This window comes from Lathamus discolor, chromosome 3, assembly GCF_037157495.1.
Source record: "Lathamus discolor isolate bLatDis1 chromosome 3, bLatDis1.hap1, whole genome shotgun sequence".
NCBI lineage: Eukaryota > Metazoa > Chordata > Aves > Psittaciformes > Psittacidae > Lathamus > Lathamus discolor.
The window spans coordinates 17,176,394-17,185,199 of record NC_088886.1 but is presented as its reverse complement, the minus strand read 5'-3'; positions in this window follow the sequence as shown (position 1 = coordinate 17,185,199).

Sequence of the window (8,806 nt, the reverse complement as noted above, 5' to 3'; positions counted from 1 at the left end):
TATCTGGCCTAGGAAGGTCTGGTTATGGCAAGAGGTGAACCATGAAATTTAATATATCATTCAAAATTTGCTGGTATTAGCTCTCCCGTTTGAGAATGAATGTCAGTTCCTGCTGAGAATTTCCATAGTCCCAAACCTCTGCTGCTTAGAAATAAAGTAGTTTATTTTTCAGTGACTGGCATGCAGTGGGCTTGGTAACTTGGGTGTTTTAAGCCACCCAGGGAACATACATATGGGCAGTCTTGCAGGTGACAAAAGGTAAGCAGATGTCCACCTCGGAGAGGTAAAAGTTGCCTTGTTGAGGTGACAACTGTCCTGAGTGATGGCTGTTTGCATAGCTGGAACCGGGAGTGGGTGTTTGTGTTCACTGAAAGGCTTAAATATGACACCATGGTCAGTGTGTTAGATTCCCGGTTTGTTTGACCCACAGGACAGAAATAAAGCTTCATCCTCATTATTCCATAATAACCTGAATCCTCGTGCACAACACAGGGGTTCATCCTCCCCGACTCCATGCCTGTGCTGTGCACCAAGAGGCTTTCACTGTGCAGGCAGCTTACTACAACTGTGAAACATCTGAGAGCAGTTACAGCATGTAAAGCTGCCGTGTTGAGCTGTGATCCCTGAAAGGCTTAATCCTCTTGCCTTGTGAAAGAGCACTGACATTGGCAGTGTGGTAATACCAGCCAGTAGCAATGTTCTCCTGAGCAATGCCTTTTCTTCAGTCTGAAACAGTTGCTATAAAACAGGTTCCTTGGGGAGTGTCATGGCTCTCAGGTGTTGCACATGCAGGTAAAGTATTCAAGATTTCTAAAAATCCCTTCTTCTGGATTATATTTGCTTTAGGCTTTTGTATTAAAAAACCCAAACCCCTGCAACAAAGCTGAGAAATGCCAGGAACGTCCTCTTTAAAGCCTTTGTATGCACATACATCCACACAGTTCTTTCCCTTGGCAAGCGGGGCTGTGTCAGAACACACACAGCGGGACGCGAGACATTCATTAACTGTGTTTGGTGTGCCTGTGTGCATGCAGGCGGCTCTTTGAAAGAGCGAGCTGCAGGGCGAGAGGCGTTGGAGCCACATGAAACAGCTGCAGCTTAGGGGCAGAGCCAGCCCCAGGCTGCTTTCCAGCTTGCTTTTTGGATGGAGCTGTATCATGAATGGAAGGCAATGTGTTGCCTTTGAGATGAAATGGTGAAAGCTCTGTCAAGAAGATCCTTGCTTTTCTCCCTGAGGTTGTGTCTTTGTGAGGATGCTGTGTGTGTTTTGCCCCTGTGAGAATCAAAAAGAGAAGCGCCACCTCTGCCAGCACAGACCTGTGTGTCTGTCCCCAGTGCCAGCTGTGCTACTGATCCTGGGATAGTCTCGGATGTGGGATTGGCGCAGCTTCTAGGAGGTAGCTCCAGAAAGGGGCAGCAGCTTTGTGGTTGCCTCCCCTGTGTTGCTTCCTCAACTTTCCCTGGCTTGGTGGAAGAAGAAAATCACTTTTCCCTTCAGCAAGCTGGGAGGAGTAGTGCGAGGTGAGGGATGCTGAAGGTCTTGCTGCCTGCTGGGGGGATGCTTGGGGTGGTACATGAGTCCGGAGAACTCCTGTAGCATCTGGTTGGGATGTGCTGTCTGAACAGTGGCTGAGCCCCTGCACCAGCCCCAGTGGGGTGTCTCTTCTCGTGCAGGCAGGTCCCACCCAGTGCCACATGCATCGAAAGCCGAACTGTCATGGTTTAAACCAATCCACACAGGTCATCCACTCACCTCCACCCCGACCCTCCCCGCTCCTGGAGGGATGGGGAGGAGAATCAAGAGAGCGTAACTCCCACGGGTTGAGATAAGAACAGCCCAGTAACTAAGGTATAACACAGATCACTGCTGCTACCACCAATGATAATATTGATAAGAGAAAATAACGAGAACACGATACCACCGCCGAACGAGTTCGACCCCCCCGAAGAGAGAGAGTGCCCTTCCAGGTAACTCCCCATTACATCCTGGGCATGCCGTGCTGTGGTATGGAATACCTCTTCGGTCAGTTTGGGTCAGGTGTCCTGTCTCTGCTTCCTCCTGGCCTCCCCTCGTCCTCGGCAGAGCATGAGGCTCAGAAAGTCCTTGGCCAGAATAAACATTACTTAACAACAATTAAAAACAATCGGTATTATCAGCTCTCTGCCCAGGCTGGAAGTCAAAACACAGAGCTTGCACCAGTTACTAAGAAGGAGCAAAACGGCTCCTGGTAAACCCAGGACATGGGGTCACAGATCAGTGGTGCAAGGCTCCCTAGTGCTGTGGGGATGAAACTCAGCACTGGTGGGGAATTGCTCAAGCTTAACGCTTGGTGATCCTGCATAATGTGCTCGGTGCTGTCCCTTGGGAGCACGGGGCAGCCAGGACATCGGTGCCTTCCCTATGACTCCAGCCCTGGTGACCTTCCTGCCCGTCCCAGGCCTGATCTCATGGCTGCCTGCTGGATCCGAGTCCTGCCCCAGCTGCAAGCCCCTCTCCAGGATGAGTGGCTGTAAAAGCCAGAGGAGAAGGAGCCAGGTGGCTTCTGAAAGCAGCTCACAGCCCCCGAGATGCAACTGAGCAGCTGTTAAGATTATGGGGTATGTTAATATATAATTAATGGTAATGATAGGGACAGCGGGTTATTACAGGGTAGCTGCCAGTGTTAGCAGTGCGTGCGTGAGCTCTCAGGGAGCGATTTGCCAGTGGGTCTGTCTAGTCATGTCATTGCTGAAGGGTGTGAGGGGAGAAGAGCCAAGTCCTGGGCCAAGTCCCCTTCCATGTGTGGGGCACCAGCCAGCAGTGCCTTGCCAGGGCAGGGTTCTCTGGGGGCGCTTCAGTGCATTCAGCGTCAGCAAGTTTTGCCAACAGCACTGAGCTGTGCGGTGTGGTTGACACGCTGCAGGGCAGGGATGCCGTCCAGGGGGACCTGGACAGGCTGGAGAGGTCGAACCTCTTGTAGCTCAGCAAGGCCAAGTGCAGGAAACGTGAGCAGGAGGTCAAGGGAGGGGATTCTCCCCCTTTAATCCACTCTTGTGTGAGCCCCCCTGCAATCCTGTGTTCAGCTGTGGGGCCCCCAGCACAAGAGGGACGTGGAGCTGCCCGAGTGAGTCCAGAGGAGGCCATGAAGATGCTGCAAGGGCTGGAACACCTCTGCTATGGGGACAGGCTGGGAGAGCTGGGCTGGTTCAGCCTGGGGAAGAGAAGGCTCCACAGAGACCTTAGAGCAGCTTCCAGTGCCTAAAGGGCCCTACAGGAAATCTGGAGAGGGGCTTTTTACAAGGGCCTGCAGTGACAGGACAAGGGGGAATGGCTTTGGGCTGACAGAGGGGAGATTTAGTTTAGACACTAGGAAGAAATCCTTCCCCGTGAGGGTGCTGAGGCCCTGGCACAGGTTGCCCAGAGAAGCTGTGGCTGCCCCATCCCTGGCAGTGTTCAAGGCCAGGCTGGACGGGGCTTGGAGCAACCTGGTCTAGTGGCAGGTGTCCCTGCCCGTGGCAGGGGGCTGGAACTGGGTGAGCTTTAAGGTCCCTTCCAACCCCAACCGTTCTGGGATTCTGTGGTGCAGGGATGCAGGAGCCAGGCAGTGGGGGAAGAGGCTCCGTGCTGCTGTCACAGCTCTAAAGGGGCCGGGTCTCTCTGTCCAGGGGAGCTGCAGGGGTTGCCCATGGGGGTGGGTTCATTGCTGCCAGGGCAGTGGGGTGAAGGCGAGCGCAGCCACGCCTGTGTGGCTGTGCAGTGGTGCGGGAGGCGGGTTCAAAGCGCGGCGATGCAGGATGCAGCATGCCGGGGGGCACCCACGCGCCTGAGTGCAGGGCCCGGCCCGCCGAGGCTCTCGCCCACAGCCCGGTTGGGTGTTTTGCCCAAAACCAGTTTTTACCAGGCCAGAGCAATTCAGCAGATTGAACCCAACGCGGGGCTGGCAGGACAGCGTGAGGAGAATGTGGTTCCCTCGCCGAGCCTGCCCTGGGACACGTTCGCACAGGCTCCTCTCAGGGTGTGCTGCTTCACCAGCATCCCCGTCTTCCTCCACTGCTGTGGTCAGCGCATCGCTCCCTGCAGGCTTGGTCAATGGCAGCCAGTAGGGAGGGGAATCTCATTCTGTGTCTGAAGAGCAAGAGAGCTGCCCACGGCTCTGAGATGACTGAACCGATCCCCAGAGCTTTGTGCCGTGCACAGCTTCCCCTGGCCACTTATCCTGCTGGGAGCTAGGGAATGCTGGAGCATGGAGCAGTGACCAAAGTGGGGAAGTTTGCTTTATTGCAATGTTGGAAGCCTCTGGGGTTGGGAAAGCCTTCTGGTTGGTGTATGTGGGCATGCTGCAAGGGGGGCTCAGGAGGGGCCTTGCTCAGCTGGAGCTCGGCTTTGCTCACCAGTTCTTGTGATGAAGGAGGGACGCCAGATGCGCAGGCTGGAGGGAAAGGGTTTTCAAAGGAGCGTTGCCTGGAGAGATGACGAGAAGTTGAGTTTTGTCCTTGGCCAGATCCCGCTTTGACACAAGCTCTTCCACCTCGGAGCCGAGGCATGGCCTTGGTGGGAACACTTGTATTTGATGGTCATATTAAGGTCTTAGGGCTCTACACGAAACTTGATTTTATGAAAGCATCAGCGTTGTTGCTGAAGCCACTTGTCCAAACTGTGCCCATGCAGCCTCACTTTTAGCATTTGATGTTCTTCAGCATCCATCCTTTTAACACCCACCCAGTAACTGGGGCGCATCTGGTTTATTTTGCCAATGAATTACAGTCCCTTCAAACAAGACTCAGGTTGAATTCTTTCTCATGCATTAGATTCCACCTCCGTCTGCAGACCCACGGAGACCAATCAGCCCAGGGTGATGCCACGCGCTGAGCACCCGATCAGTGGTACCCCAGCTTCCCCCCCTGCAGCAGCCCTGCTGCCCCCCTCGCCTGCCCCCTCCTGGCTCCAATCCCTCCCCGCTCTCACAAAGGGCAATTAGGAGCAGCCTGGTGGTGGTTTCTGAAAGCCCAGACTTCAAAGGCAGCGCTGGCTGGGTGCTGCTGGGCTGGGCTGGGAGAGCATGGGCTGTAATTAGAGCCCCGCTCAGGGGGCAGTCATGGGGGAGCTCATCCTGCTCATGTGTAGTCCTGCTGCATGAGGCCCTGCTGCCGGCAAAGGCTGCTCTCCTTGCTGCGGCACCTGTGTGGGACCACTGAAGGGGATGAGGAGCCGGGGGCCCCAGGACAGCTCGCTCTGTTCTTCCCTTCCCTACCACTTTGAGCAATGGGCTGGGCTAGCCCCTTCCCTGCAGCAGGTATTGTGCCTTGGCAGGTAATGACAGCTTGGGAAGCTGGATGTCACCATACCTTGAGCATCTTGGGGATTCCCAATGGCACTGAGGAGTGGGACAGGAGCTGTGGTGTGTGGGGTAACCCGGCCAAGTGTCATAGAATCACAGAATCCTAGAACGGTTTGGGTTGGAAGGGACCTTAAAGCTCATCCAGTTCCAACCCCCTGCCACAGGCAGGGACACCTTCCCCTAGACCAGGTTGCTCCAAGCCCTGTCCAACCTGTCCTTGAACGCTGCCAGGGATGGGGCAGCCCCAGCTTCTCTGGGCACCCTGTGCCAGGGCCTCAGCACCCTCACAGGGAAGGGTTCTGTGAAGGATGCGGGCTCCATCTCTGCTATGGGGACCAGGCTCCCTGGGCTGGGTGGCAGGCACAAAGGGGCAGGAGCCACGTCCCCACTGGTGCCCGCACAGCTCCGAGCGCAGTGGGGCTGTGGTCGCAGTGACAGGGCAGCAGCACCGCGCTGGAGGAACTGGCCCGAAGAAAGTCCTGGAGAACAATAGCAATTGTTCTCTTTGTTCCCTTCCTCTCCGGATGTTGGAGCCGCGCTCGGCTGCCGGCGGGTGGGCAGAGCAAGCGTGGCTGCCTGCGCTGCCACCTCAGCACCCGGGGAGCCCACTGCATGCACTGCCCGCTCTGCTGCCCGCCCGGTGTCCCCAGCTCCTGCAGAGCCTGAGTCATCACCCATACAATAACCATAGAATCGTTCAGGTTGGAAAAGGCCTTTAAGGTCATTGAATCCAACTGATAATAATTATCCTAGCATTATACCCTAAAAAGTGTCCCCCGGTGCAGGCAGTGTATTTCCTCCCTGGCTGGAAGGAGGAAGTTGCAATACCCACACCTTTTCCTAATGCCCCACTTGGTCAGAGGTGGGCTTCAGCTGGGAGAGAAGATGTTGGCCAGGCCCTAACTGGGGAGCTATGGGATCATTTCTGGTACAATCAGCACTGTGCATCCCCTTTTATATCCCTGCTGGTCCTTGATGGGGTCAGGAATGTGAGGGCACGTTCTCGAGCTTCCCTGCTGTGGCTTTTTCTGCCATTTACCACCATCTCCCTGCTGCAAACTGACAGAGGGGAGATTGAGATTTGACATTAGGAAGAAATCCTTCTCTGTGAGGGTGCTGAGGCCCTGGCACAGGGTGCCCAGAGAAGCTGTGGCTGCCCCATCCCTGGCAGTGTTCAAGGCCAGGTTGGATGGGGCTTGGAGCAACCTGGTCTGGTGGAAGGTGTCCCTGCCCATGGCAGGGGGTTGGAACTGGATGAGGCTTAAGGTCCTTTCCAACCCAAACTGTTCTGGGATTCTATGAAAACAGCTGGAGCACCATTTCCATAGTGTGCCTGTTCACAGTTGCTTGGGTTTAATGCCCTCCATCCATGTGGAGCCACCTTGCTGGGCAGTGGTGACTGCAGAGAGGGGCTGGGTGTCCCGCAGCTGTAGGGCAGTGGCTCAGCCTCTCACAAGGCCGAACTGGGGGGAAGTGGCAAAAAGGCCAGAGCATTGTCCCAGGCAGCGGTAGAGGGCTGCTTGCCACGTGCAGGGGGGATCAGGGGCAGATGTGGCTGCTGGGTCCTGCCTAGCCCCATCCCGAGCAGCTCTGGCGCAGGAGCACGGTCTTAAAGCCTGTCTTTTGGCTTGTGCTGGCGAAAGTTAAGTGACTGCTTGTTGGAGCCCTTTTCAAAGCCTGCCAGCTCAGCTGCATGTGCGCTCCAAATGCGGGGCAGGATGCTCCTCTCGCTCCTGGCAGACCTGCCTGGGAAGCTACCAGGTCGCCAGCCCTGCCTGCTGCCCGTGGCCAGAGCTGGGGAGCTGCGCCAGGACGGCTGCTCCGGGCTCCCGCGTTCCCTGGGGCTGCGGGGCAGGCAGTGCCAGGGATGCTGCGGGGCTGTGGACACGGCGGGCTCTGGGATGCGAGCGATGCTGGTGGTTTGCCGCCACCAGGCAGGGATTGCTCCCGAAGGCAGCTGCGCGCCTGGGAAACTGGCAGCAGGACTTGCAGCATTGGGGTGGCTTTGTGCTTTCTTTTTTGGTGGCTTTCCTAAAAAGGGTGTCTTTTGCAATCCTCCCAGCCCTTCGACAAAACTTTTCCTGGCAGAGCGTCTCCAAACTTTCTGGGAATTGAGTTTCTGAGATGCGATGGGGTTAAAGGCATTTACACTTCTTGTACAACACTGACAGGTTTCGTGGTGCAGAGAGTTCTTGCAGCAACTCCAGTTTATGGCCGTGGGTTGGGCTCAGGGAGCTGAAGTTGCTCCAGGAAACAGGGGGAAGGTTTTCAGCCTAGGAGAAAGGGCAGAGGTGATGAGGCATGGAGACCCCATCCCCATCCCGCCATCCCAGAGAAGGTGTCCCTAGTGTCCAGCCTGAACTGGGATCTGGGGAACTGCAGCACGGGCTGTTGCTCTGAGAACAGTTTTCTCCCTCCTCTTCTTAACTGGCCCCAAAGGGCTGATCCTGACCCTGCTGCTCACACAGGCAAGGCTGGCTCTGTGTGCTCATCACTGACCTCCAGCTCCATCCCTGTGGTTTTGTGTGTGGCCACACCAGCCCAGGCAGGAGGATGGACACAGCACTGCCCGCTGCCAGCCAGAGGCCAGGCTGGGGACACCCAACTGCAGATGGGCAGTGCTGCATTTGTCTGTAAGTTGTGTATGGCCCCTCAATCTTTGCCACCTCCGGTGCCTGTATGCACACTGCATTTCAAGGCAGAAAGCTCTTGCAGATGTCAGGAATTAAGTCTGAAATGAATAGGACATAACAAGCCCTTAAACATGACTTTGTGTCTGCAAATAATAAGGAGTGAGTTACAGTCTTGGAAGAGCAGGAACATCACCCTGTGCGCAGGGTCCTGCCTGTCCCTGGCGTTGATTAGGTGTCCTCCTCACGCTGTCCTCTGCATGGGAGCTCTGTTTGGCACGGATTGTCTGCAGATGGGTTTCTCAACCTTTTCTAACCTGGCGATGGCCAAACCTTTTTGGTGGAAATCCAAGGATCATTTTGTTCAGAGCTGCCACATGGTTTTATTTACGGCCCATGCAAATTAGGCAAACATCTCCCTGTTTGTCTCTTTTATTTCACCCTCTTGTGCTTTCTTGTGCACATAGGAATGTGCGCGTGTGCTTAGGAAGTTTTGCTGACTGCTTCTGACTGGTGTTGTGCCACAGAGCAGGTCCTGGACACCCCTGGACCCCAGCGGGCGGGGGCCCTGTCCTTATCTCACATCACAGTTTGGTTCCTGGGGCTGGTCCTCCTGGGGGAGGGGAAAAGTGCTGGGCACAGCCCAAGGTGCTCCAGCATCTTCTGCCGTGCCAGGGTCCCGGCCCAAGGATGAAGAGTGTCCTTGGGGACCATCAATGTCCCTGTCCTCAGCAGGAGACCATTAATAGCACATAGCTGAGGAGCAGCCTGAGTCCACGGTGCTGGGCTGAGTACTCTCTGGCGTGTCCTCCATGCCCATCAATGGGGACTTCGATTCCTCCACCTCCTGCCTGGAAG